The following is a 12,500-nucleotide window of genomic DNA, read 5'->3' as shown; positions in this document are numbered from 1 at the left end:
GGAACAGCTGTGGAGTGACTAATATATTATATTGTAATACTAAAAAAAAAGATTAATTAAAATGATCATCACTTATCACCTTTATTTTATTACCACATAAAAGCACCGCTATCCTTGTCTGTCAACTAATGAATGCCATACTTTTGTTTAAAAAAATGCATGTATCACTCAAATTTGTATTTTTTTATGAAATAGGCAAATCTAGGTTTTGTGGGCGTGGTCACAGGAAGTTGTTTGTGTATGATCAAAGTGTAAAGCCTCTAGTTTTACTCTGTCAAGTAATGTGAGAGAACCTGTTTTCGACCTCATGGGAAACGGCTGGATTTAGCTGAGATGTTAGGATCTGTACGATCATGTATTCAATAGCGATCTGTGCGGTTTGCTCAGGCCGCTCCGGTGCCTCGGGTGTATGCAGATTCTCGCAAGAGCTTTACATTAGCATTGGATAAGCATTTGTTGCTCGGTTGATTTTATTTTATTGGCAGGGTGGTGTGTGTTTTAGGATTCCAGTGGTGAGGGAACAGGCCTCAGCTGTCGTAACTCATTCACACAGTCTGCTCTCTAGAGGGCCTCCAAAGGCAACCTCTGTCTGGGAGCAGGGATGGGGACCTGCCCCTTTAGCGCACACACACACACACACACACACACACACACACACACACACACACACACACACACACGCAGGGATGAGGACCTGCCCCTTTAATGCGCACACACACACACACACACACACACACACACACACACACACACACACACACACACACACACACACACACACACACACACACACACACACACACACACACACGGATACCTGCCCCTTTAATGGAAACGCGCGCACCACACACACACACACACACATGCATGAAATATAACACACACGTGCATACATACATACACACACACACACACACAACCATACATAGTCTCTCCCTTTACTTCTTGACCTTTCTATTTTTGCTGGGAAGCTCAAGAGTTTTTTATTATTCACCAGGGCTCCATCAGTTTGATCCAGAGCTCAGAACTTTATAGACTATTTACATTCCTTTTTGGTGGGAAACTATTTTGGAGTGTTGCATTCGACTTTTCCTGTTGTTGTTATTGTGTTAAACCACTTCCATAGCAAGGCCGTGCGATTCTGACAAACATCTTCATTTATGTTATTATTTTAATCACCGTTTTATTTCCACTGACTGGAATGTTTTAGCCGCATGCATAAACGTTATGTAGGTTACACATCTAGAATAAGCAGAGAACAATGTTTCTGTTTATTGCTATTTCATGCATACTAAATTGCCAGCTCCATATTTAGCTTCTTAGCAGCATGAAAAACAACATGGTTATTTAAATTTTAATTAAATCGAATGCATAAAATGAGCAACGTTAATGCCACGCAATGGTTTAGAAATTATTCTAATATGCTTAATTGTTTCAAATGTTATTGGTGATCCATTATTAATAATGCTTCTTACCAATGTACTCGCTTCTTATTTTTGTGGAAACATTTATTTATTTATTATTTTTAGAAAGGTTTGATGAATAGCAGTCCTAAATCAGACATTTAACTATTTAATGCATCCATGCAGAATAAATGTACAGTATTTTTTTTTTTTTAAATATTAATTGTCCTCCCTTTACTTTGCTAGCGCATCACGATTTTTGCAAAAATGTTAACCAGCAATGCTATTTTCAACATTGATAATAACAGGAAATGATTTAAGACTGGAGTAATGTCTGCTAATAAATTCGCATCACGACTGTAAAAGCAATGTTATGTTTTTATGAGTCTTTTGTCAGTTTTTCAAGAAGTGGTATAGTCATGTGCTGCTAGCGTTATCTGTAGTGTTTGTTTGAAGTGCTCAGTTATTGAGCATGACGAGTTTAGCTAATTATAACCCGCTGAAGCGTTCGGTGGCCCTTCGCTATCGACTGCTTAGACGTCTGATTCACAACACGTTTGATTAGCTATTATTCTTGCGTGTGTCATCGTCTGCATATCTAGACTAGCGTTGTTTGGTCAGCTGATCCCGAATTAGCCTTTGGCCTAAGTGCTGAACTGCCAAAGTATGTACAGCAACGAGAGGCTTACAGGAAAGGCAGTTTGTAAACAGATGGGAGCTTTTATTTGCAGGGGATATTTGTTCAGTCTTGTTCTTTCCCATGCAGAGATTAGATAAGATGGAAATGGAACTCTCACACTTTCATTTTCTCCATTTTTTTTGTTTTGTCTTGTCGCGTTTTCCGTGTTGCATGGTTTGAGTTTTTCTTTGTGTACTTTTCCAACGCCCCGCATGAGGCTTTAGAGCTATTCAATTAAACCGAATGCAGACTTGGCCCCGATCACAAGCCATGTCGATTAGATTCGGTCCGCCTTTATTTGTCAGCACCAATAAATTTACACCTCATATTTCGTCAGATAATTTTATCCAGTATATTTATTTAATATTCTTTTGGAACCAAAAGTATCCAAACGGAGCCGGTCCAGTTTTATGACGTTCATGCAGAATGTTTTATTGCACAAAACTAGCTTAATACTTTTCTTGATGCGTCCGGTTTGTTATTGTCAGTTAATTTATTCCAAAAGTTAAAAAAGGTTACTGCTCTTAATTTATCCGCTTTAAATCACTGTGAATAGACTCTAAGTGAAGCCGATCTCATTGATTAGTTCGTTGGTTTTACTGATATAATTTAGCAGCTGATGAAAAGCTGTTTTAGAGGGGAAGAGGAGCAGACGTTTCAAGAAGTTGGCAGATCTCCTGACTCAGACGTCTTGGGTGAGCCCAGTTTAAGAATAGATTTGAGCATTTTCTTTTTTGGAAGGTGATATTTTAAGGCCACAGTTCTTCCCCATAAACACACACTAACAGCCGAAGATGGTACCTGTGGTTTGTTCAAGGAATGTTTAGGGCTGGACTGTGTCTGACTGAACTCTGACTGATGCACCCTCAGCACAGCAGTGGTATTTACCTGATTATGTATCAGTTCATTATCATGATGATTAATAGTTGTTGTTGTTGTTGTTGTTGTTATTATTAGTAAGCAATTGCAACGGCAATTATTATCATTGTCATCATTAAATATTGCTAATGAAGTATTGTTTAATGTAATAATATAAAATAATATAAACATTATAAAAAAATGTCAGTATTATTAATAGTAACATTAATAACACTATATATGAGTAGCTGTTTTAGTAAAGTATATCTAACTGTAGTTTAATGATGATAGTTATTTTTGTTATTTTAATATTATAAAATAAACAACTAATTATATCATTAAATTATCATCAACAACATTAAATAAAATGATAATATCTGTTTTAGTGATGTTAAATATGTAAGTAATATTGATAAGAATTATAGTTTATTATTATTATTATTATTATCATTATCGTTTTAATTACAATAAACAACTAATTAAGTCAGTAATATAATTAGGAATAATATTAATAACATTATTCAATAAAATAGTTGCTATTTTTATAACATTAAATATACAATGCTTGCAAATATTAATAATTAATTTGGAAGATAATTATAATGTGTTGTTTATTATTATTATTAAAAGATTGCAGCATAATTCCTGTGCTTAAGGGCATCTCAGACTCATAATATACTGTGCTAACATAGAAAGCATAGAAACACACATAGAAGTTGAGTTTTTTTCCCCAGAGTCCCATGTTGCACAGGAATGTAATTTAGTGAGGCTCTGTCTCTCCGTCTTTCTTCTGCTTTCTCTTCAGCTGCTCTTCTGCTCCTGACGTGTCGGTCTCTCGCAGACGGAGCTGCCTGACAGCAGCATGGCGACCATTTCCTGTGCTGCTGTGCTACCGCTGCTGATGCTTCCCAGATGGCTGTAGAAAGCTCATTCTCTCTCTCTCTCTCCCTTTTCTCCTTTCTTTATTTGGAATAAAGCCTAGTTATGGGGCCGAGTACATTAAGAGGAGGTGTTGGAGAGAGAACGAAATGAGTAGGCAGCAGGACCTGTTCTGGAAAACAGAGCCGTGTGGGATTGAAGAATCAGTTTTGGCTATTGTAGTGACACTCCAGAACGACTGACATAATAATCCAAATTTACTGCGAAACAAAACATGTGTTGAAAAAAACGAAATAAATTCTTGGCCGATGGCCATTCGATGGCTGATGGCTTCTCTGCATTCTTACATCAGACTCTTTTTGTGTAATGTATTAAAAGGGAAATCACTGTGAGAGCATGGGAAAAACAATCATTGATGCACTAATAAGACGTAGGAATAGTAATCGCACGGCGTGATGAAGGTTTATGGCAGTGATTCCTGCGTTTCTACTCGCGCGAAAAAATGTATTGTACTTAGTTTGAGTTGGCAGTCTGGTTCATATGAAAGTGTGTAGTTAAAGATCCACAATATGTAATGACAGTAAAATATTATTAAAAATGTATTTCGGTCAAACACAGTTTTAAGATCCAATTCGTGCTATTGACAAAACAATTTTTGTTTTAATTAATTTAACCTAATTTGCTGCTTATTAATAGTTAGTAAGGTAGTTCTTAAGTACTAGACAGCTAATATAGTATTGATAAACAACTAGTTTATAGTGAGAATGGGTTCCTGTACTATAGTGTTACCTTTATTTCCTTTTAAAAATATTATTTTTAATTCTGTAATCATTTTTTTAAATATTATATAAAATAATATTCACAAAATTGTATGTACAATTAAACACAAAGCATATCTTACATATTGCAATTTTTACGTCACTTCATTTATTAATTGATTAATAATGAACGACAGTATATTTAAAAGTTAAGATTATCCTAGATTTAATGAAAAAAGACATAACTGAGAAGTGAAAATTTCTCCTCGTGTTTCCCCCGTAAGACTTGCATTTATGTTTGAGAAATCAATTAAGGTATTTCTATGAAATTATAATTTCAGTGCAAAACTTTCACACTTCAAAAAGTTCCTTGAAAAAGAAAAGTAAAAAAGAAGTTGAAAGAAAATCTAGATGAATAATGTAATCCAAATAGTGCTGTCAAATGAATCACAATTAATCGCATCCGAGGTAAGTTTTTGTTTACATACTGTTAGCATGCATATATTTAAATAGTTTTTTTGTCTTAAATATAATATAAAATAAAAGAATATGAATGTCTAACTGCATAAACCTAAATATTTTCTAAATATATACTGTATGTGTGTGCATTTAAATATATAGTACTGCATACATGTAAGAGCACATTAAATATAGTAAATAGAAACTCATTTGGTGGTAAATAAATGATGTCAGAACTTTTGAGTAAACTAACTCTTTACTAAATTGAAACTCGTTTTAAACTGTTTTCTATTTTATATAGTCAAGACCAGTTATGGTGTTTGAACAATAAAAAAGAGGTGGCCGAGGGCTTCTAGGTTCCCAGCCTCTCCCTGTCCCATCTCAAGATCACAGTGGTCTACTGGTGTGTAGGAGGGGTCAGGCTGGAGACAAGCTGTGAAATGCCGCCGCCGCCCGTGTAATTTCTCAGGTTACCGTGAGTCTGCTGGGCCCCGGCTCACATTGGACTACTCCTCCCCACCCCGGTGCGGGCGAGCTCTCAGCGACAGTCTGTGAGAGCGAGTGCTCTCTCTCCTGATTGCATTAGAAGGGCCGTTCAATGTGGCTTGATATCTCCAGCCATGGCATCGTGCCAGCAGAGATAGTGTTCATGTGTATAGCTGTGAGAAGCAAAAGACCTCCAGTACGGAGCGTGCAGAGCACAGGCTCATTTCTGATGTTGGACACCTCCATCCGCTCCAGAAGTGCCGATCCGGGATGTCTTCATTTGATTCGTAATTATTAGTTCAGTAACCTTCATTTATCTGTTTTTCTCCGAGAACTTTGGATTAAGTTTTGCTCCCAGTAAATCTGCTCGGGCTCTCAAGGTCAGTACGAGTTCCATTCATTTCTCATTGTATGCGTTTTGTTGATCTTGCTGGTTTTGGAGAAAGACACCTGGCTTACGCTGCAGACGAGTGGCTCTAGAGTTTCTGTTGTGGTTCTACATGAGCAGGTGCTTACAGCCTGCAGGTGTTTTAACTGTGAAGTGTGTGTTCTTGACTTTGGAACCTGAACCATCGGCTGGGTTGTTATATTCTCGATTTAATGATGGCGTTTACATATTTATTTTTTTAAATTTGCATCTGCTGCATGTGTAAAGGATTACATTTATTTGGTGTGGCTTTGCTTTCACCTGTCTCAGCTTAAAACTTTAAGTGGGCTATTTTGTCGGAGGATCTCCTTAAAACATGTAGACGCTGGGATGCTCTGTGACATTATCAAAACATTAGCGTTTGTTTGAGAGCCCAAAACAGCAGTGGCTCAAACAATGAGTTGGCATGGGACTAGTCTGTTTGACTAACCAATGGAAACCATTAGAGTGTGTTCGCAAAACCTGTTAGGAAATGTTTGGTGATGCACAGAAATCATGCGTTTTTAGCTTTGAGCTTTGCATCCTTAAGAAATGACTTTAATATGTAATTAAAGTTTGAATGAAATTTTATGTTATATAAATTCATGTCATTGACGTTATGGCTGATTCATCCATGCTTATTTTTTGTTAGCTTTTTAATTTTACATAGTCATTTACACGAAAAACATGAAAACTGTGGACTTGGCAACACTGGTATCAGGAGTTTTAAAATGGGTTTAGAAAAAAGTTTTTATGCGTAAATCGCAAAGAAGGTTTTTGAAATTAATTTCTATGGTTTTCTTCGAGAGTGTGGAAACTGAATTTTGGAGTTTGCTCATTTGCAGCCTTCACGCATTTTTATTTTAAGATCCATTTCTCTTCAACCAACGTTTCCTTTAGGAAAGTCTTAATCGCTGCTCATTAATAGTTAGTAAGGTAGTTATTACGTTCGGGGGTTTTGGGTAGGACTAAGGATAATATGCATGCCATGCAAAACATGTACAAAACATGTACTTTATCATTGCTACTAAATGGCCAATATATTAATACTAAGCATGCGATGAGCAACTAATTAATAGTGAGAATTGGTCCTTGCAATCTTTTCTAGTTGTCACTTACTAGCCAAATAAACCAAAAACTAAGAACGCCTTAGTGTGGGTTTTCTTCCTGACACCTGAGTCGGGAGGTCGCTGTCTGATTTGGGCACTAAAAAGGAGGGAATTGTTTGGGCAGGCAGTCGGAGAGACCTAAGCAGTGCTCCAGTCATGTGAAGAGAGGCTGCCAAGGCCAGAAGAATGTGTTGAATGTGAATGACGCAGCTTTGACGGAGACATGTGACTTAGAGAGCGATAGATGGAAAGCAAAGGGATCGGGGAGGAGTAGTTGACTCATGCAGGCAAAGTGCCACCCCGCTGACCTTTTTGTGCCGGCGTGACTGTCGCCCCTTGGATCAAAGAGCGGGATTGAGGAACTGAAGAAAAGAGTGTGCCTACCCTGTTTGCGTATATCTGAGTTTGTTGATGTCATGGGCCTTTGTTTCTCTTCGTCTTGGTCAGATGACTAGCCCGTGCCTTATCACTGGTGCTCCACAGCTAGCGCTTAGACGCAACCGTAACCTTTCAAATGTCTTTTAGATGGCCTTATATAAAGGGGTACAGGCTCGTAAAAGACACTTGCAAACTTTTGTGCCTTTGTTTTTAAATGCCAGCGTGATTATTTATATTACTCTGTAAGTGTTGCATGTGGTCAGGCATGGCATCTTGGCCAATTAGACCAATATAATGATATTATTGGTCAGTACCTTCAGTTGGTCAGTTGTATTGCATCTTGCATAAACTCACATCTGGGTTTACTGGATATTAGCATTATATGCACGGAATACTTGCAGAATGAATTAAATCACAAATTGTTTGGGAAAAGTTGGGCTTTTAATGAAATAATTAAATAAAGTCACAAAAATGCTTTGAAAAGCTATCGGAAGCATGAAAATGGCAACGTTTTTAATGAAGAGGATCAAAAAAAAAAACCTATTGCTTATAAAATTCAGATACTTGTTTCTACAGATATTTTAATAATAATTGTCACTTTTATTTTTTAATTCTTAATTTACAACCAACTAATACACATAATTAACACACAAGAACGTCCTAGTATATGATATTGTATTTTTCTATTTTATTTTTAACTTTTTAATTACATTTTTTTTATGATTTATTACTGAATTCTTTCATTTAGTTATTACTCAAACAGGACAGTCAGAGAAAGAGGGTGAATAGTGGATAAAAAGCTGGGATTTGAACTTTGCTTGCCATAAAGCTCAATTAGACAAATCAGCTAATATTTAACATAGCTATTATAATGCATCTCTTACTGCTAATGCCGCTCTGAAATCGGCTCTGAATTCTAACCTCCTATTATAATATCAAAAATTGTTAGTAAGACTAGTATATGAGTGTCTGTGTTTCTATCAGAAGCCTGAGTGAACTTTACATTAGGTTAATAGCTATTGATCAGTGACCTGGTTTCTACTTTGACGAGCACAATGCAGTACAGCAGTCACAGTTCAGTTGTCCTTCAGAAGTCTCTTTCCTTATCACTGCACGTCATGCAGCGCTTCAGTGCAAGCGAGGGGACCGCAGACTGCTTTTAACTGTGGCAAACTTATTTGAGTGGCACATGGCAGAGGCTGCGATGAAGCGCTTGTCTTTATCTATAGAATCAGACAAAATAGGTGTTTGTTCGGCACATCGCGTCTATTAACAACACAAATAACATTATACTGGATACAAGTTTTTCTTTCTTTCATCTAAAATGTCAGCAAACGTTATAATTAAAACTCATAAATCATAATCAGCTCTGCGGCCTAAAAAAGTGAGCCGAGGTCCATCTCCATATGTTAATGAAATCATCACGCATGTTAACGAGTGACTCGCAGGCATGTTTCCTCCCAGTCTGCTCCAGTACACGATGTTCTCTGTAGGGGTCACTGCTCTAATGGCTCAAATCATGTGTCGCACACACCTGCTCGGACTTTAACAACGCTGTAATTTATGCGCGCCACAACCGCTTTTTCTTTTTGAAACTTTTTTTTTAATGTCTGTGATTTATTGCATCGGTTTTCTTAACGTTTTTCACTCATTCGTTCCAAGTAACTTAATAATGAATGAGAAATGTTTAAACGAGAGATGTTGTTATTACATATTATGCTGTTGAAGTATATATTTATGAAGGATCAGGAGCATAATTGGGTTCAAAATTCATATGATAAGTTTAGTACACGATGAATCCATTTTCCAAACCTTGTTTTTGAATCACTTACAGTACGCCTATAATAAGTGCTTATATTCTGACTATCTGTATTGAGTATTGAATTTAGTATTTATTGTTGATGCCAATAATAATTATTTTCTTAAGGCCAGACCTCAAAAGTACTGCGAGTATAGAAACTTTTAAGTATCCCATAGATACTTTAACAGCTATTTAGCCTGCAATGTGCAACTATTTTACATGTATTCAAAGTTAATGTTTTAATTTAACAGTATGTTTAAAAACCATAATAGTTCTCCCTTGTCTGCAGCCCTTTGTAGGCTCTCTTGATGCAGATTCAGATCCAGTTCCGCTGTTGAGATACGGGTGAGATTATAGCAGAAAGCACTGATTATAAATCTTCTGTCCAGCGACACACACCTTTCAAGCGCTCAAGTCACTCATGCATTGCGTTTGCCACTTAAAAAAGTCTTCCTTTGCTGTGGAGTTATATGGCGGTCATAAATAACTGCATGACAAACATCAGACGTGGTATTGTTTGGGACTTATCTAATCAGTGCAAGAGAAGCGTGTGAAGGATGCTCCGGGATGCGGCCTCTTTTTCCTTATCTGCACTGCGCCACGGCTCCATTTCCTGTCCCTCTCGCTTCTTTAGGTGTATAGGGACAATTAGATTTGGCACAAATAAATTCTAGTCTCTGCACTAAATGTGATTTGCTGTGGTTAGCCTTGGCCTGAGATTGGATTATGCCGGGTGGCTGGGATGACATATATTATCACAAGAGGCTACCGAAGAGAAGTGAGCGACTGCGGGTGCGCACACGCACACTGCACACACACATGCACTCACTCACTCACTCACTCAAAAAGTTGTATGAAATCTGATCTGATCTTACAAAACTTTTCCAGTATTTTTCATCTCTTTGGGCTGGATCTTGATAGTACACTTGTTTTGCTAAATTCATCTTTGTCCACAACAAGTGTTGAAATGTTTGTATTATGTGGGTGAAAAAAGCAGCATACACTTGTAAAAACTTGCTGTCTGTAAGATTTTTTTTAAAAATGTTATGATCATCAGTCAAAAATACAGTACTGCAGCAATAACAGTAATGCTGTGTATGTTTTACATAAATATTATCTGTGTCATTTGAATCACAGCCATTACTCCACAGCCATTATTTCATATAGAAATTATTCTAATATGCTCATTTGTTGCTCAAGAAACATTTCTTACTACCATAAATTTAGCTGCTTAGTGATTTTTTTTTCTAGGTACTTTGATTAATAGAAAGTTCAAGAACAGCATTTACTTGAAATATTAATATTTTGTAACATTAAAAGTTGCTGTAATATCACTTTGATCAGTTATATTATATGATGCCCTTAATATGCCCTTTTTGAATAAAATTAAACATTTTTCAAAAATATAAGTAAAAAATATTCTCCCCAGTCTTTCGACTTTGAGTTACATGTACTTACTACAACAACACATTATGTAAAATTACATGAAATTACTTTCTCTGTAATGTAGTAAGACACTGTAACTGCTGTTACACTGTAATTTTTGTACACTGTTAAACTTTTGACATCTTAATTACACCTTAGTTACAGAAAAGGTAATACTTGTTAGCAATTAACTACGACTTGTCTCTCAATAAATTCTTAATTTCCTCTTAATGGTAAGTTAGTTGGTCATTTTTAGTAGGTTAGGTAAGGTCATGTAGAATAAGGAATTAATATGTGCATAACATTTATTAATAAGTAGGCATTAATATAAGCACTAATAAATGGCTAATATTCTAGTAGTATCACGGCTAATAAACCAACTAATAGGTGTAACCGTAAAAACAAAGCGTTCTCAAACTTTGAAGATTAATTTTATGTGTAGAGATTTTTGCATCAAAGCAGAATGTTCTTTCTAATAGGTATTGCTCTTGTCTCGACGTGTATGGGAAAGAACCAGTGAGCTCTTGTGCAATCCTGGCGGAGATACAGAGCAAAGCGCCGAGTCTCGACAGGTATCACTGGGGTGGCTTGCTGCTTTCTTCTTCACAGCGTAAAAAAGCTGTTGTTGTCATCTAAGAGAAGGTGGAGTGTAGGAAAAAGAAGAGAGAGGAGAAAGAGAGGAGGAGGTGGCCTCTCGTTATTTTCAGTCTATTGTGTCTACTTCCTGTAGGTCAGAGGTTATTGGAGTAGGGAGTTGCAGACTAGTTGTGGAGCAAAAGTGAGACAGAACTTCCCATGTGCTCTGAACATCAGCACCACAGAGTCACGATCGGTTGCCAAACACTCCGGGACTAGCAACAAACAACCTCAACGAGTAAATACTAGACGAGCCGTCGGGAATGCTGCCCGCTTCATCCTTCAAACCTTTCCAGTTTGGTCCTGGCAGTATCCTGTTTTGGAAGAAGACGTAGTATTTATATCGAGTTTTTCCGCCGCTTTTATCAGGAGGGACTCTCTCTTGTTCACAGTCCATTCCTGAGCGCCTGCCGTTTTATTATTATGCGATGGAGTGCTCTCGCTGATGTGTTTACTGGCTTTTGCGATCTAGCCATTAGAAATTGGAGAGATCGAGAGAGGTTGAATTATTTTTGAGTATGTCTATTATCTTAACTGGTAGGCTTCTGAAGGCGTATATAACAAGCATAGGTTGTGTGGAGAGAGACTCTCTTACCATTAACCATCGAATATGACCAAGTCACGTAATGCTGGACTGCGGCTGCAAGAAAGATGCAAATCAAAAACAGTGTATCGCTCATTCAGTCGCCGTAATCGTCTTTGTGAATCAGATCATTGACCTTCTATATTATTTGGCTAGCCTAATTCCATAACTAACTAAATAAACTCACTTTGGAATGATTTGATTTTTGCTTAAAGTATTAGTTATTTCCTATAGTAAACAACTTTCTAAAATGTAAGGTAATATTACTATTGTTGCTGACAGAATACTATTGCTGAAAAATTACCAAATTATATCATATCATCTGTGTATTGTGTGTAATAATATGGTTATAATTTGAAAGGATAATGAAGATTAATAGAACTTTTTAGTATGTGATTTTTCTTAATGTTAGAGACTGTGCTAACATTTGAAAGTTAATTTTGTGCCATGGAGTAAAAATAATTTACTCTCAAGAATGACACTCAAAGCTAACTTTGTTCTCTTAGAGGGGTGGATCACTTTGAAGTAAAAATGAACCCATGAATTCTTACCTTCAAACCATTCTACTATTATGTATATGGCTTTCTTTCTTTTAGGTGTGGGCCACGGTTAAGTTTTACATTTAAAAAGTTCTTCTCTT

The 12,500-nt window shown here is 36.8% G+C and overlaps 1 long non-coding RNA gene across 2 annotated transcripts in view; it reads left to right on the top strand.

Moving 5' to 3' along the window:
• LOC122334808 overlaps positions 1–4,135 on the top strand; it is a 13,969-nt gene extending 9,834 nt beyond the window's left edge. Inside the window, exon 3 of one of the 2 annotated variants that reach the window (XR_006248815.1) lies at positions 3,746–4,135. This is a non-coding gene — a long non-coding RNA (uncharacterized LOC122334808). The remainder of the gene's footprint in view (positions 1–3,745) is intronic. The other variant, XR_006248816.1, reaches the window with a different exon arrangement.
• Positions 4,136–12,500: the final 8,365 nt, after the last annotated feature.

The sequence above is a fragment of the Puntigrus tetrazona genome, unplaced genomic scaffold (genome assembly GCF_018831695.1).
Source record: "Puntigrus tetrazona isolate hp1 unplaced genomic scaffold, ASM1883169v1 S000000647, whole genome shotgun sequence".
NCBI classification, from domain to species: Eukaryota; Metazoa; Chordata; class Actinopteri; order Cypriniformes; family Cyprinidae; genus Puntigrus; species Puntigrus tetrazona.
Note: the sequence above shows the minus strand (reverse complement) of the source record. Positions and strands in the feature narration are given on the sequence as shown.